At 41.6% G+C, this 27,427-nt stretch overlaps 1 protein-coding gene across 1 annotated transcript in view; it reads left to right on the top strand.

Annotated features, from left to right (window-relative positions):
• Window positions 1-5,087: 5,087 nt before the first annotated feature.
• adarb1b (adenosine deaminase RNA specific B1b) overlaps window positions 5,088-27,427 on the top strand; it is a 346,819-nt gene continuing 324,479 nt past the window's right edge. The window contains exon 1 of the mRNA XM_061918461.1: window positions 5,088-5,272. The gene's annotated coding sequence lies outside the window, so the exon portion shown is untranslated. The remainder of the gene's footprint in view (window positions 5,273-27,427) is intronic.

Here is a 27,427-nt window from a genome sequence, read left to right as displayed (position 1 = left end):
CTGAGTCGTCCTGGGTTCAATCCCGGGCTCGGGATCTTTCTGTGTGGAGTTTGCATGTTCTCCCCGTGACTGCGTGGGTTCCCCTCCGGGTACTCCGGTATCCTCCCACCTCCAAAGACATGCACCTGGGGATAGGTTGATTGGCCACACTAAATTGGCCCTAGTGCAGGGATGTCAAACTATGTCGGGGGCCACATGGAGGAAAACCTACTCCCAAATAGGCCGGACGGGTAAAATCACAGCACGATAAATTAGAAATAAAGACAACTTCAGATTGTTTTCTTTGTTTGAAAATAGAACAAACACATTCTGAAAATGTACAAATCATAATGTTGTTGTTTTTTTTTAAAACTTATATGTCGCGGATAATAGTATTCCACATTTATTTGTCGTTATTTATACTTTTTTAATAAATCATGTGATAATCTTCACCAGTCAACTCGTTGGTGTTCATTTTCAATTCATCAAGATAAAAAATAATACTGTCAAAATCAAATTACAGGATGTTATTTATGTAGTTTGCTAATTTTCCTTGACTGGTGCACTAATCTCATGCGGGTATATATATATTTTTTTTACATGTGTAGCATCATCTCCAAAGATACAAATAATGGCTATTGCGACATCTGATGGACACATTTAGAACAGCTGTTTCTTTCATTAAAAAAATTCATCTCATTTTCATACCTTGCAAACTCATACCGCGGGCCGGATAAAACCTATTCTCGGGCCTGATCCGGCCCACGGGCCGTACGTTTGACACCCCTGCCCTAGTGTGTGAATGTGAGTCTGAATGTTGTCTGTCTATCTGCGTTGGCCTTGTGATGAGGTGGTGACTTCCGCCCGAATGCAGCTGAGATAGGCTCCAGCAACCCACCCCCCGCGACTATGAAAGGGACAAGCGGTAGGAAATGGATGGATGGATTTTGAAAATAAATGTAAAAATAAGATGTGTTGGCCCTGCGATGAGGTGGCGACTTGTCCAGGGTGTACCCCGCCTTCCGCCCGATTGTAGCTGAGATTGGTGCCAGCGCCCCCCGCGACCCCGAAAGGGAATAAGCGGTAGAAAATGGATGGATGGATGGATAAATAACAAATTCATGAATCCATACAAGAATAGAATAGAATAGAATATATTTTTATTGTCATTGTACATTGTACAACGATATTGTATGCAAAAACTAATTTAGTGCAAATTCCATCCATCCATTTTCTACTGCTTATTCCCTTTTGGGGTCACAGGGGGCGCTGGCGCCTATCTCAGCTACAATCGGGCGGAAGGCGGGGTACACCCTGGACAAGTCACCACCTCAACACAGATAGACCAACAACATTCACACTCACATTCACACACTAGGGCCAATTTAGTGTTGCCAATCAACCTATCCCCAGGTGCATGTCTTTGGAAGTGGGAGGAAGCCGGAGTACCCGGAGGGAACCCACGCATTCACGGGGAGAACATGCAAACTCCACACAGAAAGATCCCGAGGCTGGATTTGAACCCAGGACTGCAGGACCTTCGTATTGTGAGGCAGACGCACTAACCCCTCTGCCACCGTGAAGCCTTGTGCAAATTCATAACACATAAAAACATAAGAACATAGATAAATAGATAAAAATACATAAAATACATAAAAATACAAAGCATACAGCTACAGTCATTATTGTCATCTTGTGTTCAGCGACAATATTGGTAAAAAGTGTTCTTAAATCCGTTTGTCCGGCATTTTATTGTCCTGTATCTCCTGCCTGAGGGCATCAGTTCAAAAAGTTTATGTCCAGGGTGAGATGCGTCCTTTATGAAGTTTTGGGCCTTTTTGAGGCACCTGGCACTGTACAGTTCATCTAGGGAGGGGAGAGAGCAGCCAGGGATCTTCATGCGGTAAAAGTAAGCATGCGCTGATTATTTCAAAACCTCTTCTGACTCCTGCGCTCACAAAAGGCATGCGGTAAAAGTAAGCATGCGCTAATTATTTTAAAACATTTTCTCACTCCGGCACTTACCAAAGGTATGCAGTAAAAATTTGAGTGTGATCTAAGCTTGGACCGTAAATCCTACTGAATAGCTCTTAATATTCTTTCCTTTATGCAATTTTGTGACGTCACAAGTTTAACCAGGCGGTAATACTAAGCATGCGCTAATTATTTTGGGAAGCGAGTTTGACCTGGCGGTAATTCAAGGCAGGCGCATACTATATACCCTATGCCAATTCAAGGAAATACGATATTTGTTTTATTTATATATACAATAAAATAAACATATATAGTTAGAATTCACTGAAAGTAAAGTATTTCATATATATATACATATATATATATATATATATATATATATATATATATATATATATATATATCAATCAATCAATCAATCAATGTTTACTTATATAGCCATAAATCACTAGTGTCTCAAAGGGCTGCACAAACCACTACGACATCCTCGGTAGGCCCACATAAGGGCAAGGAAAACTCACACCCAGTGGGACATCGGTGACAATGATGACCCAGTGGGACGTCGGTGACAATGATGACTATGAGAACATGATACTGTGATACTGATGATACTGATGACTATGAGAACATATGAGAACATGATACTGTGAAAGATCAATCCATAATGGATCCAACACAGTCGCGAGAGTCCAGTCCAAAGCGGATCCAACACAGCAGCGAGAGTCCCGTTCACAGCGGAGCCAGCAGGAAACCATCCCAAGCGGAGGCTGATCAGCAGCGCAGAGATGTCCCCAGCCGATACACAGGCGAGCAGTACATGGCCACCGGATCGGACCGGACTCCCTCCACAAAGGAGAGTGGGACATAGAAGAAAAAGAAAAGAAACGGCAGATCAACTGGTCTAAAAAGGGAGTCTATTTAAAGGCTAGAGTATACAAATGAGTTTTAAGGTGAGACTTAAATGCTTCTACTGAGGTGGCATCTCGAACTGTTACCGGGAGGGCATTCCAGAGTACTGGAGCCCGAAATGAAAAAGCTCTACAGCCCGCAGACTTTTTTTGGGCTTTGGGGATCACTAATAAGCCGGAGTCCTTTGAACGCAGATTTCTTGCCGGGACATATGGTACAATACAATCGGCAAGATAGGATGGAGCTAGACCGTGTAGTATTTTATACGCAAGTAGTAAAACCTTAAAGTCACATCTTAAGTGCACAGGAAGCCAGTGCAGGTGAGCCAGTACAGGCGTAATGTGATCAAACTTTCTTGTTCTTGTCAAAAGTCTAGCAGCCGCATTTTGTACCAACTGTAATCTTTTAATGCTAGACATGGGGAGACCCGAAAATAATACGTTACAGTAGTCGAGGCGAGACGTAACAAACGCATGGATAATGATCTCAGCGTCTTTAGTGGACAGAATGGAGCGAATTTTAGCGATATTGCGGAGATGAAAGAAGGCCGTTTTAGTAACGCTTTTAATGTGTGCCTCAAAGGAGAGAGTTGGGTCGAAGATAATACCCAGATTCTTTACCGTGTCGCCTTGTTTAATTGTTTGGTTGTCAAATGTTAGAGTTGTATTATTAAATAGAGTTCGGTGTCTAGCAGGACCGATAATCAGCATTTCCGTTTTTTTGGCGTTGAGTTGCAAAAAGTTAGCGGACATCCATTGTTTAATTTCATTAAGACACGCCTCCAGCTGACTACAATCCGGCATGTTGGTCAGCTTTAGGGGCATGTAGAGTTGGGTGTCATCAGCATAACAGTGAAAGCTAACACCGTATTTGCGTATGATGTCACCTAGCGGCAGCATGTAGATGCTGAAGAGTGCAGGGCCAAGGACCGAACCCTGGGGAACTCCACACGTTACCTTAACGTAGTCCGAGGTCACATTGTTATGGGAGACACACTGCATCCTATCAGTAAGATAAGAGTTAAACCAAGACAGGGCTAAGTCTGACATACAAATTCGTGTTTTGATACGTTCTAATAAAATATTATGATCGACAGTATCGAAAGCAGCGCTAAGATCGAGGAGCAGCAACATAGATGACGCATCAGAATCCATCGTTAGCAATAGATCATTAGTAATTTTTGCGAGGGCTGTCTCCGTCGAGTGATTTGCCCTGAAACCGGATTGAAAGGTTTCACATAGATTGTTAGACGCTAAGTGTTCATTTAACTGCTCCGCAACAATTTTTTCGAGGATTTTTGAAATAAAGGGAAGGTGAGACACCGGTCGGTAGTTTACCATGAGGTCAGGATCGAGGTTAGGTCTTTTAAGAAGAGGATGAATAACCGAATAACAGCATATATATATATATATCCATCCATCCATCCATTTTCTACCGCTTATTCCCTTTCGGGGTCGCGGGGGGCGCTGGCGCCTATCTCAGCTACAATCGGGCTGAAGGCGGGGTACACCCTGGACAAGTCGCCACCTCATCGCATGGCCAACACAGATAGACAGACAATATTCACACTCACATTCACACACATATATATATATATATATATATATATATATATATATATATATATATATATATAAGGGGTGTTAGAAAAAATCGATTCGAATACGTTGTGCGATTCAGAATCGATTTTCATTTTTAAAAAATCGATTAAAAAAAAAAAAAAATTATTTTTTAATCAATCCAACAAAACAATACACAGCAATACCATAACAATGCAATCCAATTACAAAACCAAACCTGACCCAGCAACACTCACAACTGCAATAAAGACACAAACACGACACAGAACAAACCAAAAGTAGTGAAACAAAAATGAATATTATCAACAACAGTATCCATCCATCCATCCATTTTCTACCGCTTATTCCCTTTTGGGGCCGCGGGGGGCGCTGGCGCCTATCTCAGCTACAATCGGGCGGAAGGCGGGGTACACTCCTAGGTACTTAAATCCTACACTTGGTGCAGGGTCTCCTCCCCAACCCGGAGATGGCATTCCACCCTTTTAGCATTTAGTAAAATAGAAAATGTTCAGTAAATTTTTTTTTTATTAAGAGGTGTGCATTTATTATTAACCCTAACCCTAACCCTAATCATTTTGTGGTTAGGCTTGTCTGAAGCGCACTCCAGCTCGCTAGGTGGCGCTAGTGCACTGTCGTGTCCGGCGAGCCTGACACGGCATCGAGAAAGAAGGCCGTCGGCGGTGTGGACACTGCAGCACATACATGCGAGCCCACGGCCGCTCCATCTCTTCGTGTTCCTTCCACGCCGCCATCGGACCACCGCAGCCACGCAACGCATCAAGTGTTAGGACGAGGAGCCGCCTTGAAGATTCAGCCTTCTCTAACCACCCGTGAGTAGGCTGTTTTTTTTTTTTTTTTGAGAGGAGGAGGGGGGGCTGCGGAGGATGATAGAAAAAGCTTGCTAATAGTGCCTTTATGTCATATCACGCCGGCCAATTTTCACGCGAGGTGGGTTGCCAAATACATCATCGCTGGTGTTTTTTTTAAATTTATGAATAACTTGCATAATATTGCCGTGCGTTTAATTTAAAAAAAAAAAAAAAAAAAAAAAAAAAAAGGGAGACGGTGCAGGGCTTTGTGGCTGTCACGTCACCTCAGGTTTACCCTGCCGTGGAGGTCCACCCGGGATACCGCGTCACGCAGCCGGTGGGTCCGTGCGATCACCTTTTAAATGTTGTTGTTGTTGTTGTTGTTGCAACGTATTGCTGCTGGGCTATGCAGGTGTGCGGTGTAGAGAGACACCCCTGCATACACAACATCGAATTACATTGGGGGTCGACGGTGCATCGCGAGGGGGGTTTCATGGAGGGCTGCACGATTTTGATTAAAAGTGATTTTTCACTTCAAAATTGCCATTCGATATTTTTTGATATTTCGATATTTTTAGGCCATATCGCGATTAGGGTTTGATTGATTGATTGATACTTTTATTAGTAGATTGCACAGTTATAAAGAAATAAATAAATGGGTTGTACCTGTATAGCGCTTTTCTACCTTCAAGGTACTCAAAGCGCTTTGACACTACTTCCACATTTACCCATTCACACACACATTCACACACTGATGGAGGGAGCTGCCATGCAAGGCGCTAACCAGCACCCATCAGGAGCAAGGGTGAAGTGTCTTGCTCAGGACACAACGGACGTGACGAGGTTGGTACTAGGCGGGGATTGAACCAAGGACCCTCGGGTTGTGCACGGCCACTCTACCACTGCACCACGCCGTCCCCAGTTCAGTACATATTCCGTACAATTGACCACTAAATGGTTCACACCCAGTGTTAATTTTGACAGCATAATTTGATTCAGTTTTAGTCATAGTCTTTTGACTAAAATGTAATTTAGTTTTAGTCATAATTTAGTTATTTAAATTGTTTTAGTTTTAGTCTACGAAGGTCCTGCAGTCCTGGGTTCAAATCCAGGCTCGGGATCTTTCTGTGTGGAGTTTGCATGTTCTCCCCCGTGAATGCGTGGGTTCCCTCCGGGTACTCCGGCTTCCTCCCACTTCCAAAGACATGCACCTGGGGATAGGTTGATTGGCAACACTAAACTGGCCCTAGTGTGTGAATGTCGTCTGTCTATCTGTGTTGGCCCTGCGATGAGGTGGCGACTTGTCCAGGGTGTACACCGCCTTCCGCCCGATTGTTGCTGACACAGGCGCCAGTGCCCCCCGCGACCCCAAAAGGGAATAAGCGGTAGTAAATGGATGGATGGATGGATGGATAGTTTTAGTTGACGAAATATCATAAGATTATAGTCGACGAAAACTACAGTAGTTTAGTCGACTGAAGGGTAATATGTCAACTTTCCCTTCAAATTCTGAAAGTCAAAGCAAAACAGCGGAAAAATCCCCGATACAAGTCGTATTTTGATGAAAATCGTGTCTCAAATTTAGTATCTCACGAGTAAGCCGTGAAATAAACGGGATAACGTCGAGTGAGTTGTATGTTGTGGAAAATGCTTACCTGTGTGTGGATTTCGGGGTGATTCGACTGTATAAATGTCGCTTCAAGTTTGTTGTGTTTTTCCCCGTAATCCTCGCGCTGCATTTCTTACACTGCGTCTTGTTATCTTTGACGTCAAATATAAAATTTCCCCATATGTCCTCTCTAATCTTCCTCCCCGGCGTTGACGTGTTGTCTTCTGCAGCGCATTCCCGGGTCAGTCTCAAACGCAAACTACGTTTACGTAACTTCCTTACCACGTCGCTCTGATTGGTTCTCTTCCCAACTCCTCCCGCCTCTTCCTAACGAAATGAGTTCCGATTGGATCGCGTCTGTGGCAGACATTTTTGTCTCGTTTTTATTCGTTGACGAATATGTCAATACACCTCGTCATCGTCTTAGTCCGAGTAAATTCTTTTTTATTTAGTTATTGTCTCGTTTTAGTCCGAAAAAAAAGGTCGTTGACGATAGCTATGACGAAAATTTTTCGTCAACAAAATTAACACTGGTAACACCCGAATACGTTTTTCAACTTGTTTAATTCGGGGTCCACGTTAATCAATTCATGGTACAAATATATACTATCAGCATAAAACAGTCATCACACAGGTTAATCATCATAGTATGTACATTGAATTATTTACATTATTTACAATCGTTTGGTATCGTTTGAATTCGAACGATTCCGATTTTTCTTGTACCAATGTGTTTGACAGGTTGGGTTGGGTATCGAGTATCGATTGGAACCGGGACTAACTTTCCGATTCTCCCGGAATCGTTCAAAAGTTTAAATTTCGATACCCAGTCCGCCGACCGGAAAAAAAGGATGAGTCCGCCGACCGGAAGAAGAAGCCGCTGAACACCAAAGAAGAAGCGCCCACCGCCGGAAGTGTTAGCATAGCCGAGCCTATGTAGCCGAGCGAGTCAGTCAAGCATGGATAACGGGTATCGGCGGTCGAAATTGTGGCTTTATTTTACTAAAAAAATGAAATATCCGCGAAATATAACACGTGCAACGGGACAGTTTCGTGCTTAGGAGGGTGCACGTCGAACATGATGAAGCACCTCCGAGTTCATGGAGTACAAATAAATTTGTGTCCTGTCTTCGACGCACTGCGCCGACCGTCCTCCTCTGCCTTTTCCTCTGGCTCCGGCTCCGACGCCCACCCTGGCACCTCGGTGACTGCGCTGCAGTCCGAATCCAGTAAGTAGAACAATATATATGCAATAAATAATGTGTTTTGCGCCAACTTTGAGGCAGCAAACAAATTAGCCCGCATATTTTTTCATAGACAATTTACAACCTGCTAGCCAGGCTCTGCGATGTGAACAGCGTACTCCGTTCACCGTAGCGGCAAAGGGGAAAATGTCGGTGCCACAGACGGAAAAGTGCCACAGAAAGGTCAATGCACACATAGTCAAAAGACTGCATCCCTTTTCAGAGGTGGAATTTCCAACATTTAGGTTAGTTAAGCAATAACGTTAGAACTAAGCTAATTGATACTAGGCTAAACAGTAACAGCAACATTACATGTTTGTTTATGTTTGAAGGGATATGGTGAAAACTCTCAACCCAAAATACATACCACCTTCCAGGGACTACCTGTCAAACACATTGATCACATGGTACAAGAAGAATCGGAATCGAAACAAAGAATCGGAATCGTTCGAATTCAAACGATACCCAACCCTATTGACAGGGACACGCATTTATTTGTACTCCATGAACTCGGAGGTGCTTCATCATGTTCGACGTGCACCCTCCTAAGCACGAAACAGTCCTGTTGCACGTGTTACATTTCGCCGATATTTCATTTTTTTAGTAAAATAAAGCCACACTTTCGACCGCCGACACCCGCTATCCATGCTTGACTGACTCGCTCGGCTACATAGGCTCGGCTATGCTAACACTTCCGGCGGTAGGCGCTTCTTCTTTGGTGTTCAGCGGCTTCTTTTTCCGGTCGGCGGACTTATCGTTTTTTTCCGGTCGGCGGACTGGGTATCAAAACTAGGAATCTTTTGAACGATTCCGGGAGAATCGGAGAGTTAGTCCCGGTTCCAATCGATACTAGATACTTGATACTCGATACCCAACCCTAATCGCGATACACAATATATATCTTGATTATACTTGCCAACCCTCCCGGATTTTCCGGGAGACTCCCGAAATCCAGCGCCTCTCCCTAAAACCTCCTGGGACAAATTTTCTCCCGAAAATCTCCCGAAATTCAGGCGGAGCTGGAGGCCACGCCCCCTCCAGCGCCATGCAGACCCGAGTGACGTGTCGACAGTCTGTTTTCACGTCCGCTTTCCCACAATATAAACAGAGCGCCTGCCCAATGACGTTATAACTGTAGAATGATCGAGGTCGAGTTCTTGGTTTCTTATGTGGGTTTATTGTTAGGCAGTCTCATTAACGTCCTCCCAGCGCGGCAACACACAACAACAGCAGTCTACCGTAAAGCAGTTCGTCTGCCGTTAATAGCAATTTTGTGACACTCTTAAACAGGACAATACTGCCATCTACTGTGCATGCATATGTGACAATAACATCTACGGCTTTTAGGGCAGTGGTTCTCAACCTTTTTTCAGAGATGTAGCCCCTGTGAACATTTTTTTAGTTCAAGTACCCCCTACTCAGAGCAAAGCATTTTTGGTTGAAAAAAAAATATAAAGAAGTAAAATACAGCACTATGTCATCAGTTTCTGATTTATTACATTGTATAACAGTGCAAAATATTGCTCGTTTGTAGTGGTCTTTCTTGAACTATTTGGAAAAAAAGATATAAAAAAAAACTTGTTGAAAAATAAACAAGTGATTTAATTATAAATAAAGATTTCTACACATACTGCGATGAGGAGGCCACTTGTCCATGGTGTAAACCAACTTCTGCCCGATTGTAGCTGAGATAGGCACCAGCGCCCCCCGCGACCCCAAAGGGAATAAGCGGTAGGAAATGGATGGATGGATGGATAGCTGTATATATACTCCTCCCCTCTTAACCACACCCCCAACAACGCCGCCCTCAACTAACACCCCTCGCCCGACCCCCGACCACGCCCCCCCCCCCCACCTCCTGAAAACGGAGGTCTCAAGGGTGGCAAGTATGATCTTGATATTTTGCCTTAGCCTTGAATGAACACTTGATGCATACAATCACAGCAGTATGATGATTCTATGTGTCGACATTAAAACATTCTACTTCATACTGCATTAATATATGCTCATTTTAAACTTTCATGCTGAGAGGGAAATCACAACTAGGTCAATTGACCAAAACTGTATTTATTAAACAGTTATTAAGCAGTGGCACAAACATTCATGTCATTTCCAAAACAGAAAGTGCCAGATTGTCAGAGGCATTTTAAAACAAGCTATTGGTGCACTTTTGTGCATGATGTCACTAAGTAACATATCAAAACAACACTAAGTTCAAGTGCACTTTTTGTACAGAACGCCACTACAATAGTTAAAAACAAATAAAGTGCACTTTTTGTGCATGATGTCACACAAGATATTTTAATAAGTGTCAAATAAAAATGAACTGCATAATAGGAAATCAAATAGTGTTCGTCCTTCGCTATGTGGTAGGTTACTCCGGACATTATCTCCTGTTGTTGTTGACTAGTTTTTTTTCCATACGGTGTTGCTCTGGAAATGTTTGCCTCTGTGGTCGTGTGGCACCGAGCGGAGATGTTGATGTGCGGAGTAAGCACTCTTCAATCTCTAGCAGGTGACTTTTCAAATGATGCTACACATTAGCAGTAAAGCTAATGTATAGCATTACGCCTTTTGTTTCCTGATGTAGAACAGTTGTTGACAGAAGTGGGAAGTGTGCTGTTTTGGAAACGGAAATAAGTGTGCAGAGGAATTAGTGATTGAAATAACCAAAATACGGTAACTATTGTACATAATATATGTTGTTATGAACATGTTTTTACTACATTATAGCATAATAGGCCTAAATATTAATTAAAAACAAGGTAGAGTTTTTTTTCAACAAATATTTTTAATTTGTTTGCCACTGTTACATTACACACAGTTTGAACAGTAACACTGTGTTTGAATTAGGGCTGGGCGATATATCGATATCGCGGGTTTGTGTCTGTGCGATATAGAAAAAGACTATATCGTGATATTCGAGTATATGTTCTCACACAATTGCTTTTAGCTGCTGGCATTACATTGCATGCGTTTACCACTCTTTCTTGTCTCTCCTTCTCACAGAGACGTAAACAAGCGCACCCCCTTACATACGTCACATACTGTCACGTGTGCAATGTCATACACCCTCCCCGAGCAGAGGTAGCTACATGGGTAACATTAGCTGTGATGCTAGCGGAGTGGTGCGAGTGGTAATACGAGAGAAAGAAGGTGCCAATCTGGTAACAAATGAAGGAATAATTAATTCCCAAGAAAAACAGCTCGGGGTCCATCGTCTGGTGGTGGTTTGGCTTCAAGCGGGAATATGTTGAATAATTTTGCGGCAAAAGCGTTGCTACAAAAAGTAGCAGCACTGCTATTTGATCTCCTATTACGCAGCTTGTTTTTATTTGACACTTATTGAAATATCTTGTGTGACATCATGCACAAAAGTGCACTTTGTTTGTTTTAAACTATTGTAGTGGCGGTCTGAACAAAAAGTGCACTTGAATTTAGTGTTATTTTGATACGTCATCTAAGTGACATCATGCACAAAAGTGCACTGATAGCTTGTTTTAAAATGTCTCTGACAATCTTGCACTTTCTGTTTTGGAAATGACATGAACGTTTGTGCCACTGCTTAATAACTGTTTAATAAATATAGTTTTGGTAAATTGACTTAGTTTTGATATCCCTCTCAGCATGAAAGTTTAAAATGAGCATTTATTAATGCAGTATGAAGAAGAATGTTTTAATGTAGACACATAGAATCATCATACTGCTGTGATTATATGCATCAAGTGTTCATTCAAGGCTAAGGCAAAATATCGATATATATATGTTGTGTATGGCCCAAAAATATCAAGATATTAATAAAAGGCCATATCGCCCAGCCCTAACAATATATATATACTTGCAGTTTGTATACAAAATATTGATGAAGGCTTTGAAGGCTACAGCAGTGACTTACATTAGCCACTTCTTCCAAGCGTTTTTTTAATCGTCTTTAAAGGCCTACTGAAATGAGATTTTCTTATTTAAACGGGGATAGCAGGTCCATTCTATGTGTCATACTTGATCATTTCACGATATTGCCTTTTTTTTTGCTGAAAGGATTTAATAGAGAACATCGACGAGAAAGTTCGCAACTTTTGGTGCTGATAAAAAAGCCTTGCCTGTACCGGAAGTAGCAGACGATGACGTCACCGGTGTGAGGGCTCCTCACATCCTCCCATTGTTTCTAATGGGAGCCTCCAGCAGCAAGAGCTATTCGGACCGAGAAAACGACAATTTCCCCATTATTTGAGCGAGGATGAAAGATTTGTGGCCGAGGATATTGATGGCGAGGGACTAGAAAAAAAAATAAAAATAAAGGTGATTGCATTGGAAGCGATTCAGATGTTTTTAGACACATTTACTAGGATAATTCTGGGAAATCCCTTATCTTTCTATTGTGTTGCTAGTGTTTTAGTGAGTTAAATAGTACCTGATAGTCGGAGGGGTGTGTCCACGGGTGTGTTGACGCCATTGTCTGAGGGAATTCGCGGCAGCTGCATGGACGGCTCAAGCTCCGCAGATCTCCGGTAAGAGGTGACTTTTTACCACAATTTTCTCACCGAAACCTGCTGGTTGACAAGTGGTTGGGATCCATGTTCGCTTGACCGCACTGATCCTTAGTAAAGCTTCACATCCGGGAATTTTAAACAAGGAAACAGTGTGTTTGTGTGGCTAAAGGCTAAAGCTTCCCACCTCCATCTTTCTACTTTGACTTCTCCATTATTAATTGAACAAATTGCAAAAGATTCAGCAACACAGATGTCCAGAATACTGTGTAATTGCGCGATGGAAAGAGACGACTTTTAGCCGCAAGTGGTGCTGCACTAATATGTCCCCTCCAACCCGAGACGTCACGCGCACTTGTCATCATACGCATCATCATTCCGCGACGTTTTCAACAAGAAACTCGGCGGGAATTTTAAAATTGTAATTAAGTAAACTAAACCGGCCATATTGGCATGTGTTGCAATGTTAATATTTCATCATTGATATATAAACTATCAGACTACGTGGTCGGTAGTGGTGGGTTTCAGTAGGCCTTTAAAATAAAAAAACTAAATAAAAAAGACATGTATGTCCCTCATAATGATCGTGAACCATAGGCAAAATTCCCCAAAAAGTGCAGTTTCCCTTTAATGCCCATATTGAACAGTTATTGCTTGCATTTGTATACCATCTGTTAATATAAAAATGTATTTATAATGGCAAATAAATACAAAAACCGCTAAGCAAAAGAAGCGATTATTTTTTTTCTTCCAAGGTCCCTTTTCTACATCCAATCTGTTTGTGTTTACTTGCATGGGAAGAGTTCTCCAACCCTGTTGAACCTCCCCTGTCAAGAAAGCCGCATGCAGCCATGAAGCTCCACTGGCTATATGTTAGTAAACACATGCAGTGGCAGTAAAAAGGACACTACCGCTCCTCCTTAGGCTACTATATTGTTTGCTGGCTGTAAGTGGAAGTATCTTGTTATGTTACTGTAATGCATAACTGGAGGCAACAAGAATAGGATCCATCACCTTCACTCAGCCCCATGTGGACGAAACAGCATCTGTCATTAATCCATATGCTCCCTGCCTTGAAGACATTGTTGTTTTAGCCCTGATGGATGCACTATTGCTACCTAAACCGCAATAGAAACCCAATCCATTTCTTCAGCGTTTGCAGGCTGATGGGCGCAGATGAGGTTACATGTATAAAGAAGACCATAGGGAATTGGTGTCCGTTGACGTTTTGACAAGAATCCAGCTGATTAATACCTAGGAGAGAACTTGGCTCACATCCGTTGATATTACAGTTATTGAGGAAAAAAGTGTCTAGATGAAATAACTACAATTAATTAATGGAATTAATGATGAATTTTCTTTTTGGTTTGTCCGTCATCAGCCCCTTCTTTTAATGTTAAATGGGTATCTACTCCAGTTTTTCGGGACAAAGTACGTGGATGACTATACACGCATGTACATTTTCTACTTTGTGAAAATCTTGTCTTGCTCGAAGAATGATCACAGAGTCGTGTTTTGCTAGTGGTACACTAAATTATTACCTAATTAAAAATTCAAACTAGGGCTGGGCGATATGGCCTTTTATTAATATCTCGATATTTTTGGGCCATGTCACGATACACGATATATATCTCAATATTTTGCCCTAGCCTTGAATGAACACTTGATGCTTATAATCACAGCAGTATGATCATTGTAGATGTCTACATTAAACATTCTTGTTCATACTGCATTAATATATGCTCATTTTAAACTGTCATGCAGAGAGGGAAATCACAACAAAGTCAATTTACCAAAACTGTATTTAGTAAACAGTTATTAAGCAGTGTTATACACATTCATGTCATTTCCAAAACAAAAAGTGCAAGATATTCAGAGACATTTTAAAAGAAGCTATAAGTGCACTTCTGTGGGCGGGGGTTGGGGGGCGATGACCAAGAAGAACGCGGAGTTGGAATATAATTACAACGACTTTATGTACATATTTATATACATATTTATATAATATTTACATATTTATATAATATGTAACTACAAGCTCCATTCACAGAACAGAGTCCCATTGCTTTTATGAGCGGTCGAGCGAGTTAAAAGCCGAAAAAAAAAATTAAATAAATATATATATATATATATTTTTTTTTTATTTGTGGCGGCCGTAATTCTTTTGTGGCGGGCCGCAATAAATAAATGAATGTGTGGGAAACCCTGAAAACAGTAAATTAAAGTGTACTTTTTGTACAGAACGCCACAATAATAGTTAAAAACAAATAAAATGCACTTTTGTGCATGATGTCACACAAGATATTGCAATAGCTGTCAAATAATAATAATACATCAAATAGTGTATATCCTTCACTATGTGGAAGGTTTCTGCGGATGTTATCTCCTTCTGTTGTTGATTTTTTTTTTTCTTCATACAGTGTTGATCTGGAAATGGTTGCTTCGGCATTTTGTTGGTGTGGCACCGGCCGGAGATGTTGACATGCGGAGTTTCAAGCACTCCTCATTCCCCTAACGGGTGACTTTTCAAGTGATGCTACTTTTTGTAGCAACGCTTTTGCCGCATAAATGTTCAACATCTTCCCATTTGAAGCCAAACCACTGCCAAACGATGCACCCCGTGCTGTTTTTCTTGGGAGTTAATTCTTCCTCCATTTGTTACCAGATTCGCACCTTCTCTCTCTCGTATTACCACTCACAGCTAATGTAATCATGCTGCTAGCTCTCTGCTCTGCGGGAGCGCGTGACGTTGCACATGTGACGTATGTAAGAAGGTGCGCTTATATTTATGTCTCTGTGAGGAGAGACAAAAAAGAGAGGGAAACGCATGTAGTGTAATGTCCGCAGCTAAAAGCAACTGTGTGAGAACATATACTCGAATATCACGATATAGTCATTTTGTATATCGCGCGGAGACAAACCCGCAATATATCGAGAATATCGATATATCGCCCAGCCCTAATTCAAACAGTGTTACTGTTCAAACTGTGTTTATTGTAATAGTGGCCAAACATATTGAATATACTTGTTAAATAAAACCTCTGCCTTGTTTTCAATGAATATGAAGGCCTATTTTGCTACTGTATTTTTTATGTTGGTCATTATAGTCGTACTTAGAGAGCCAAAGGTTTTTCTTGGGTGGTACTTAGTGAAAAAAAAACTGAGAACCACTGGTCTTGAATAATTCTGCCATAGTGGAGGAAGAACACATGCAAATTTCCACAAACTATTTGAGATGGAATCAAAAGGTGCGAATGAAGGAAGAAGTAATTCCCAAGAAAAACAGCAGGAGGACCATCGTCTGACAGTGTTTTGGCTTCAAGTGGGAATATGTCGAACAGACAACCGTAATTTGACAAGCATGCAGCAAAAGCGTTGCTATAAAAAGTGGCATCACTGCTAATATGTAGAATCATTTGAAAAGTCACCTGCTAGAGAATGAAGATCATTTAATAATATCCGTAGTAACCTACCACATAGCGAAGGACAAGCTCCCATTATGCAGCTCATTTTTATTTGACACTTAAAATGTCTCTAGAAATCTTGCACTTTCTGTTTTGGAACTGACATGAACGTTAGTGCCACTGCTTAATAACTGTTTAATAAATACAGTTTTGGTCAATTGACTTAGTTGTGATTTCCTTCTCTGCATGAAAGTTTAAAATGAGCATATATTAATGCAGTATGAAGAACAATGTTTTAATGTAGACACATAGAATCATCATACTGCTGTGATTATATGCATCAAGTGTTCATTCAAGGCCAAGGCAAAATATCGAGATATATATTGTGTATCCCAATTTGGCCTAAAAATATCGAGATATTAAAAAAAGGCCATATCGCCCAGCCCTAGTGTGTATAATTACTTTTTGATCACATTGAACCTGATGATTTTGGTCTTAAAAACTGTGATATGAAGTTTTATATTGTTACTAGTTAGTAATAATAAACAGTGTATGGATTTTTTAGTACAATGTATAAGTAGCAAATTTTCCAATTCAAGGCTTGCAATATAAAGTGCAGCATCCAAAAACAAAAATTGAAAAAAAAAAAGCTCAAAAGCATTTGCTTACTCTCTTCTACCAATTTATGGACTCTCAGCTTTTGTGTAGCACATGGGAATAAGACCTATTTTTTCATGCTATTAACTGCTGAAACTTCTGAAAAGACTTCCTCAGCTAACAAACCAGGCCATGCACGCAAGAACCTCGAGCTCAAGTAATGTTGCATTTTGTTTCTACTCTTGGGGAAGGAGTCCGGGTACTTTTGGGTCCTCAGTTGTCCCTCTCAGTGATGAGACTAGTTTGGACAATGAATTTGGACGAAAGCAAGGGTTAGGGGTTGGCACAAATAAAGCTGCATAACCCCAGCGTGCGTGACTGAAACATTCTTCGCTCCCCTAAGGGTCGCCACATCAACGCTGCTCCGTCACCCATGCCACTAAATTATGGTGAAGAGTGGGCCGCGGGTTGTGGCCGTCATTCATGCGCTATACTTAAAGACTGTGACGCGCTTGCTTATGCATAATGCATCACTCTTACTTGAGGGAAGACGTATACAACAACAAAGTGTGTTAATGGTCAGGTTGATGTTGTGAGTTGTGCCGTGTGCACCGAAGATCACCTTACTCAAATGAAGGGGCAGTCTGCAACTATTTTAAGAAACTTGGGAGTTCTCGGGGAAAAAACAAGAGAGGGTGAATGCTCATGTCAGACAATGTTAGCGTCACAGCACAGATGACAACGCAGTCATTGAGTACACACGCCAAGGCCTTCACATTACAGTATATAGTGGACACCGACTCTTTGTGTTCTATGAAACTGTTTTGCATTCCTTGAGTTTGATGTGATTACTTTGTGTTGTGTTTAATTTATGGACCGACCTATTTTACATGTGTGGGTCAATCTTTTAAAGTCTAAATGGAAGTAGAAAGCGTATTTTCCGGACTATAAGCCGCTACTTTCTTCCTTCGCTTTGGACCCTGCGGCTTATAAAACGGTGCGGCTAATTGATGGATTTTTCCTGATCAATTAATCAATCCAATCAATCAAAGTTTATTTATATAGCTCTAAATCATGAGTGTATCAAAGGGCTTCACAAGCCACAACGACATTCTCGGCTCAGATCCCACATCAGGGCAAGAAAAAACTCAACCCAATGGGAGAATTGATGGATAAATCGGAAGTTGATGTAGACCAGGGGTGTCAAACTCAAATACAGAGTGGGCCAAAATCTTAAACGGAACAAAGCCGCGGGCCAAGGTTGAACAAATTAACCTTTTAATAGGGACCCAAACAAGTTTTGCATTAAATATTGAACAAGCAAAGCTTGCATAACTTTAGTGACATGCAAAATCCAGTTTCAAATAATAATAATAATTAAAAGAATATCAACGGCCTGTCAAATAAAATTTTATTAAAAATCTTATGTCTTTTTTTCCATTTGCAATCTTCTGAGGTACAGTAAATATCAAATTCTTCCACAGGCTAATAATAAATTTGAAAATAAAATAATAATGAATGAACCAAACATTCAAGCCTTGAAGTAGCAAGAGAAAATGCATGAATAAAACGTTAATTATAGGTCAGTTTGCTGGAAGTTTCCCGGAAGAGTTAGTGCTGCAAGGGCTTCTGGGTATTTGTTCTGTTGTGTTACGGTGCGGGTGTTCACCCGAAATGTGTTTGTCATTCTTGTTTGGTGTGGGTTCACAGTGTGGCGCATATTTGTAACAGTGCTAAAGTTGTTTATATGGCCACCCTGAGTGTGACCTGTATGGCTGTTGACCAAGTATGCTTTTCATTCACTTGTGCGTGTGTGTGTGTGTGTAAAAGCCACAAATATTATGTGACACGCTGTTAGTATGGAGGAAAAGCGGACGTGACGACAGGTTGTAGAGAACGCTAAAGGCAGTGCCTTAAATGCACGCCCCCAATATAGTTGTCCAGGTGGAAATCGGTAGAAATTCGTGAGAATGGTTGCCCCGGGAGATTTTCGGGAGGGGCACTGAACTTCGGGAGTCTACCGGGAAAATTAGGAGGGTTGGCAAGTATGAGTATTAGCAGTGAATGCGGTGTTACAGCGGCACCGACGCTGTATAACACCGGCGGGCCAGTTCTAATGCTAAATTGATATTGCCTCAAGGGCCAAATTAAATTACATGGCGGGCCACCTTTGGCCCGCGGGCCAGAGTTTGACACCCATGATGTAGACTCTGTGCTTAATCTCTAGAGATTTAAGCGTTAAACAAATAATGTATGTATGCCCTGGCACACCATTATCATCATTTCATGACCAAAGCAAAACACTTTTAAAACTTTTATACTGAAATAAATACACCTACAACTTATTAAATCCAAATATAGAAAAACTACCGGCAGCGGTAAAGTTTAGATCCATGAAGGAAGAAGGAAAGTGAATATGCATAAAAATGTGTTTTCTTTTGTATTATTTTTTTAATGAATTAACGTTTTTGACAACCTTTTTCCATCCATCCATCTATTTTATACCGCTTATTCCCTTTGGGGTGGCGGGGGGCGCTGGTGCCTATCTCAGTTACAATCAGGCGGAAGGCGGGATACACTCTGGACAAGTTGCCACCTCATCCCAGGGCCACAACCTTTTTCCAAAACACAATATAGAATGTGAGTTATAACAGGATAATGCATACCTGTATCATTTGTTTTCAAAACAAAAATCTACTGTGGGACCCCATTTTTATGACTTGATGGGGTCCCTGGAACAATGCATGCATTATTGTCAACCTTTAGACCTCCGATTTCGGGAGATGAGGTGTGGTTGGGGAGGGGGGCGGGGTCTATTGTAGAGTCCCGGAAGAGTTAGTGCTGCAAGGGTTTCTGGGTATTTGATCTGTTGTGTTACGGTGCGGATGTTCTCCCGAAATGTGTTTGTCATTCTTGTTTGGTGTGTTTTCACAGTGTGGCGCATATTTGTAACAGTGTTAAAGTTGTTTTTACGGCCACCCTCAGTGTGACCTGTATGGCTGTTGAGCAACTATGCCTTGCATTCACTTGTGTGTGTCTGTGAAAGCCGCATATATTATGTGACTGTGCCGATACGCTGTTCGTATGGAGGAAAAGCAGATGTGATGTCAGGTTGTTAAGGACGTTACAAGCAATTTTGTTGTTTGGGTGGAAATCGGGAGAAATTCGGAAGAATGTTTGCCCCGGAGATTATCGGGAGGGGCACTGAAATTTGGTAGTCTCCCGGAAAAATCGTGAGGGTTGGCAAGTATGAATGCATGAGTTTGCACTGATCACTTCGTTAAAGGGGAACATTATCACAATTTCAGAAGGGTTAAAACCAATAAAAATAAGTTCCCAGTGGCTTATTTTATTTTTCGAAGTTTTTTTCAAAATTGTACCTGTCCCGGAATATCCCTGAAAAAAGCTTTAAAGTGCTTGATTTTCGCTATTTGCCTAAGCCACTGTCCATTTCCCTGTGACGTCACATAGCGATTCCAATACAAACAATGGCGAATAGCACAGCAAGATATAGTGACATTAGCTCAGATTCAGACTCAGATTTCAGCGGCTTAAGCGATTCAACAGATTACGCATGTATTGAAACAGATGGTTGGAGTATGGAGGCAGATAGCGAAAACAAAATTGAAGAAGAAACTGAAGCTATTGAGCGAATAGCTATTGATGCTATTCAGCCATGCATGTCTGTCTTAGCATCGCCGGTAAAATGTGCAGAACAACCGATCAGAACTTTCGCATTGACACTGGATCAACTTAAATCCGTCGATTGGTAAGTGTTTGTTTCGCATTAAATGTGGGTGGAAGGAAACGCTGGATGTAAATATAGTTTCAAATGTACATAAAAGTAGCCTAAATCGCATGTTAGCATCGATTAGCTGGCAGTCATGCCGCGACCAAATATGTCTGATTAGCACATAAGTCAATAAAATCAACAACACTCACCTTTGTGATTTTGTTGACTTATTGTTGGGAATGCATCTGCTTTGAATGTCGCAGGATATCCAGACATTCTTGCCATCTCTGTGCCATCTCTGTCGTAGCATCGCCAGTAAAAACCAAACCAGGGACTTTCGCATCTCTTGACACTGGAGCAACTTAAATCCGTCGATTGCTAAGTGTTTGTTTGGCATTAAATGTGGATGGAGGGAAAGGCTGGATGTAAATATAGCTACAAATGAGGCTTAATGCTGCAATATGTACACAGCTAGCCTAAATAGCATGTTAGCATACATTAGCATGCCGTGCTAATCGATGCACATTCTACGTAAATCAACTTGAATCCGTCCCTGATCGTGTTTTTACACCCTCCGACAACACACCGACGAGGCATGATGTCTCCAAGGTATCGGAAAATAGTCGAAAAAACGGAAAATAACAGAGCTGATTTGACTCGATGGGTGTGATGTAGTAGGGAAAAATGGCGTTGAGTACCGATGCGACGTCACGTTCTGACGTCGTCGCTCAGAAACACGTTTAATTCGCCAAAATTCACGCATTTAGAGTTCGGAAATCGGTTAAAAAAATATCTGGTCTTTTTTCTGCAACATCAAGGTATATATTGACGCTTACATAGGTCTGGTGATAATGTTCCCCTTTAAAGGTTTGTTTGACATATTTTTAACGAATATTATTTCCTCTTTAGGTAATATTTTGATATTCTGTGTGTTTCTCAAACAAATGTTTGCTACGAGTGTTTCGAAAAGCACCAACTCGGTGAGTCTAAATAAAAAAAAGGAAATGTGAGCAAGGCCTAAAAGATTTAAGCTTTTACCAAAAGCACCAATCATAAATGAACATGCACAGAGTTGTCCTCTATAGTTATAGTTTGATAAAGATGGGGAAAAACGCTGTACTCGTAAACGTCGCCTGCAACAGCAACAAACATGGCAGTGGGGGCGGCATAGCTCGGTTGGTAGAGCGGCCGTGCCAGCAACTTGAGGGTTGCAGGTTCAATTCCCGCTTCCGCCATCCTAGTCACTGCCGTTGTGTCCTTGGGCAAGACACTTTACCCACCTGCTCCCAGTGCCACCCACACTGGTTTAAATGTAACTTGGATATTGGGTTTCACTATGTAAAGCGCTTTGAGTCACTAGAGAAAAGCGCTATATAAATATAATTCACTTCACACAGCTTAGATGCAAAGTTAAAGCATGAAATGCATCTTTTCCCGAGCAAAAACGCTGCATATTTATCCGAGAGAGTCTTGAAAACAATTTCCTTGACCCAGTCTCGCACAAAGAAGTTGGAGACCTCCATGCTTTACCATCTGTTTTGTCGTGTAGAATGGCGTCTGGAGCACAAGCGTTTGATATGTCTGGGAACGCGACCGACTCAATCCTTTATCACTGTACAAATCTGTTTTTTTGATAAAGTATAGGGATTCCATCGCATAGTTTCATTTTCAGCTCGTACTGTGTCTGCTTTCGCAGGAAGATTTCGATTTTCTACACAGATAGTTCGCACGCTGAACCACAGCCATCTTAGCTTGATCAACCACCAGGTTTTCACGTCCGTAAAGAAGTCACGTGTCGGATTACCAGGTATAGTCCAGAAACTACGGTACAGTACAATATGTGTGAACTCGAGAACTTTGTGTGAAAAAGGGCCACAAGTGGTTGATTGAATTTATAAGGACAGAAGGAACGTGACTGGTTTTGTGATGAAGTAGATCAATAATGCACGTTTAATACAAAGTGAAATTAAATGTGTGTGTGAGTCATCTGGCTTCAATTGATCATGTCTCCATTTGAGTCTCCAGTTTTCAGTGCCTCCGAAATGTGAGCATGCCAGTTTGAGAGTTTCCTTGCAGGTATGCACATTTTCCTGCCAAGTTGTTGCTCATAAATCACAACGTTTTTGTACAAAGTGGACTGCATCACTTTCAAGCCCTGATTTGTGGATACCGTCCCTTATAAATGAGACTCCTGAATGTTTGTTTCAATGCCATTCTGCTCCATAAAAAAAATACCTCAGCAAAGTTTCAGCAACGGCTTGGTGGTGGCTCCTTGGCTTTGTTGCAATATTTCCTGCCTTTTCGCCAGGAAACTTGACGCTATTGACAGACTTCCACACAATTACAAAGAAACAATCAATCATCAATTGCTGTGCCTATCCCCATTGTCACAGTGCTGATAAGTACTCTGGGAAAAATGGCAACACTTTTGATTTAAAGGCCTACTGAAACCCACTACTACCGACCACGCAGTCTGATAGTTTATATATCAATGATGAAATATTAACATTGCAACACATGCCAATACGGCCTTTTTAGTTTACTAAATTGCAATTTTAAGTTTCCCGCGAAGTGTCGTGTTGAAAACGTTGTGGTATGATGACGCGTGCGTTTGACGTCACCGGTTGTACTAGACATTATTTTCCAGCCCGATCCAAGCTATAAGTAGTCTGCTTTAATCGCATAACTACACAGTATTCTGTACATCTGTGTTGCTGAATTTTTTGCAATTTGTTCAATTGATAATGGAGAAGTCAAATTAGAAAGATGGAGGTGGGAAGCTTTTAGCCTTTAGCCACACAAACACAGGGTGATTCCTTGTTTAAAATTCCCGGAGGTGAAGCTTTCCAATGGATCAGAGCGGTCACGCGAACATGGATCCCGAGTACATGTCGACCGGCAGTTTTCGGTGAGAAAATTGTGGAAATAAGTCGCCTCTTACCGGAGATCAGCGGAGCTTCTGTCGTGCTGCAGCTGCCGTGACTTCCCTCAGAGACTGGCGTCAACACACCAGTGGACACACCCCCTCTGACTAGCAAAACACTAGCAACACAATAGAAAGATAAGGGATTTCCCAGAATTATCCTAGTAAATGTGTCTAAAAACATCTGAATCGCTCCCAATGCAATCGCCTTTTTTTTTTCTTTTTTCTAGTCCCTCACTCTAAATTTCCTCATCCACAAATCTTTCATCTTCACTCAAATTAATGGGGGAATTGTCGCTTTGTCGATCCGAATAGCTCTTGATGCTGGAGGCTCACATTATAAACAATGTGAGGATGTGAGGAGCCTTCACACCGGTGACATCATCGTCTGCTACTTCCGGTAAAGGCAGGGTTTTTTTATTAGCGACCAAAAGTTGCAAACGTTATCGGCGATATTCTCTACTGAATCCATCCATCCATCCATTTTCTACCGCTTATTCCCTTTCGGGGTCGCGGGGGGCGCTGGCGCCTATCTCAGCTACAATCGGGCGGAAGGCGGGGTACACCCTGGACAAGTCGCCACCTCATCGCAGGGCCAACACAGATAGACAGACAACATTCACACACTAGGGCCAATTTAGTGTCGCCAATCAACCTATCCCCAGGTGCATGTCTTTGGAAGTGGGAGGAAGCCGGAGTACCCGGAGGGAACCCACGCATTCACGAGGAGAACATGCAAACTCCACACAGAAAGATCCCGAGCCTGGATTTGAACCCGGGACTGCAGGACCTTCGTATTGTGAGGCAGACGCACTAACCCCTCTGCCACCGTGAAGCCCTTCTACTGAATCCTTTCAGCAAAAATATGGCAATATCGCAAAATTTTCAAGTATGACACATAGAATGGACCTGCTATCCCCGTTTAAATAAGAACATCTCATTTCAGTAGGCCTTTAAATAGTACCTTGGTTGTCGGCCTGACTGGTAGGAGAGAACCCTCATTAGTATGCAGGAAATGTAGAACATCTGCAATTCCAAAAGTACCAATTAACTTAATTAGTTTAAATTCCATACATCTATATACAGTAGTGGCTTCTCTATATATATAAAAATAACCCTGTATTTTCTGAACTATCGCAGGCTGCAGCGGCGAATCAATTAAGTCAATTCATGTGATTAGAAAAAGCTTTTATTTCAATTTTTTTTGCCTCGATTCATCATTCGAGCACATAAATGGATAAAATCTTGACCGGATCGTGTCCTGAATTAAAAAAATATGCGGACAACAATGTAATAGCATTTACATAAGCAGTGGTGTGTGGGTGCCGCGATCTGAAAAATGTGTGTTTATTTAATATACTGTAAATTCAGTCCTATAGCTGTCCATAGCGTTTTTACTCGTATGGATTCTTCTGGTAATACGTTTTACAGTAACTCACTAAACCATCCCATGTGTGATGTCTGTAGGAGGGTTTTCATGCATATTTGTACCTGCTATTGTAGGGCTGCACAATTGATCGAATTTTAGAAGTAATCACGATTTTGGCCGCTACGATCAAATGAGGGGGATCGTCTGCAATTCAAGCACCTTCGCTAACCAACAGTCAGCCAACCACCAGGGGGCGACCGAAAGACAGTGGACTCATGTGAGAGAGAGTAAGAATGAGTGAGAGGGTGACTGACACTCGATTTCATGTAGCTCCCAAATATAATAGGAAAAATACATGCATTTTTACATTGGGCAACCCAGGATAACACCTGCACGCCTCGCTGTTCTCTAGGCATCCTCTCGCTTTAAGTAATGGATGTAATAGCGTTTTCATTGGCATTTTCATTTTGGGAGAACATATGCACCGTAACACAACAAAAACACAACAGAACAAATACCCAGAACCCCTTGCAACACTAATTCTTCCGGGACGCTACAATATACAATCTCCCCCCCTGTTACTCCCTAAACCCCGCCCCCCCAACAGCGCCCACCTCAACCTCCTCATGCTCTCTCAGGGAGAGCATGTCCCAAATTCCAAGCTGCTGTTTTGAGGCATGTTTAAAAAAAATAATGCACTTTGTGACTTGAATAATAAATATGGCAGTGCCATGTTGGCATTTTTTTTTCCATAACTTGAGTTGATTTATTTTGGAAAACTATGTCACATTGTTTAATGCGTCCAGTGGGGCATCAAAACAAAATTAAGCATCATAATGTGTTAATTCCACGACTGTGTATATCGGAATCGCCTCGGAGGCCACATTTAGAGAAAACAATGTGTCTGGGGGCCGATATATATATTTTTAGGAACACTAATACAAAACCTCACAGTAATGTCTAACTGAATGCTAAAAACGTTATGACATACATGGAATTTTATTTTCTTCTATTAACGATAAAACACTGAATATTGACAAAATATGAACGTCACACCCCCTTTCCATCGACATATTTTACAATCAAGTGAAACGCAACAAAAATGCAACAAACAGTGAAATATGAACGCGAAGGGTACAAAATAAACCCACCTACCATTTGATAAATCAGATATTTGCTGAATTTCCCCCAGAGATCAATAAAGTACTTTCTATTCTATTCTATATTGTCAGAGTTAGTTTGTGACGAACCCCAAGATGCAGAGATGGAGGCAGGCATTGGATAGGAAAACATGATTTAAGGCGGATAATCAACTAAGAGAGCTAGCATGGGAGCTAGAAAACATAAGGAACTTAGCATGGAAGCTAGCAAAAACAAAAAGGGCGTAGCGTGGAAGCTAGCGGGTAGCGAGCAGGAAAACAGAAGTCGTACTTGTATTATGAAAACAAACTGGAAGCAGGGAACAAAAAACAGTAAGCTACAAACATCTAACGAATATAACTTACCACTACGCTGCAAAGACACGACACGGTACGACCCGACAGGAGCAACAATACATGACAATAATCCCGCGCTTGACTGGAGGACAAAACAGGTTCTAATAGGAGCGGGGCTGATTGACACCAGGTGTGACCAGGTGCCAATTAACCGCAGCTGAGGGGAAACAGAGCTCAGTGAGAAAGACAGGAAATGACCAAAATAAAAGTGCTGACAGGAAACAAAGACATACACAGAGGAAAAAACAAACTGTCAGGGGCGAACCTGACATATATATAACTAAGCTTTAGAACTTTGTTGTGAAAATCTCCTTCCGCGTCTGTGGGAACGCTTCCCGCCCACACTGCTTGGTGGATTGTCTGAGCTGCTGTGACGTAGATTACCATAGTAACTATTCAAATGACCAAAGTACCTAATTAGATTACCATAGTAACTGGTATATCATCCATGAGCACAAATTCCAACCATTCAAATACTTTGTATAGTGCAAAACTTACGGTTATTAGAAAAAATGACTGCGCATCATAATGGAGGCTACACTTTCCATCTTAAAGAGCTAAAAAAATGATTTGGGAATGTCCGGCGGGCCAGATTTAAAAGGTCAACGGGCTGCATGTGGCCTTTATCTGCCCAGGTCTGCTATAAAGTGTGTTTTATCCGATTACTCCACAACTTTGACAAACAAATTGCTAAATTACTCGATTATGAACATAATCTACAGCTGTAGCCCATGTCTTTGTGAACATGCACAGCAGTGAACCAGAGGAAACTAGCACAGAGACTACTTTTAACAGCTTGTGTGTTTAAATCAACCCAAAACCGTGGAATTTGTCACGATGTGGCTGCAGACGTATCCACTGTGGAGTCGGCTGAGCCCATCAATAATTCAGGCCACGTGGAGGAGCTGTGAAAACACTTCCCTCGTTTAATAAGATCAACTCTGTTTCCTGAGCGGTTCCTAAAGGTACAGTCAGACAATGAATAGATTGTTTTTATTTTCGGAAACTTTTTGAAAGGGCCTGTTCTGAAGGGGAATTAATTAAGTGCTCTCTTCCTATTACTGCGTATATTATTTCATCCACCACTTTACAGGAAGTATTAAAGCTTGTGCTGGTCCATTTGTGATACAGCTGTGAATAAAGGAAAACGTGGAGTGGTGGACGTATGGTTGTTTTTAAAGGGCTTTATAAATAAAGTTGGTATGGTATATGGAGTATGGTTCACATCTTGCTGATGTGTAGCTTGTTTTGTCAGCCCTGGAGCGACGAAGGTTATAGAGGTCAAGCCCTAGCCTTCTCGAATATCTCAATACT

Source organism: Nerophis ophidion, linkage group LG13 (assembly GCF_033978795.1).
Source record: "Nerophis ophidion isolate RoL-2023_Sa linkage group LG13, RoL_Noph_v1.0, whole genome shotgun sequence".
Classification (NCBI taxonomy): Eukaryota; Metazoa; Chordata; class Actinopteri; order Syngnathiformes; family Syngnathidae; genus Nerophis; species Nerophis ophidion.
Note: the sequence above shows the minus strand (reverse complement) of the source record. Positions and strands in the feature narration are given on the sequence as shown.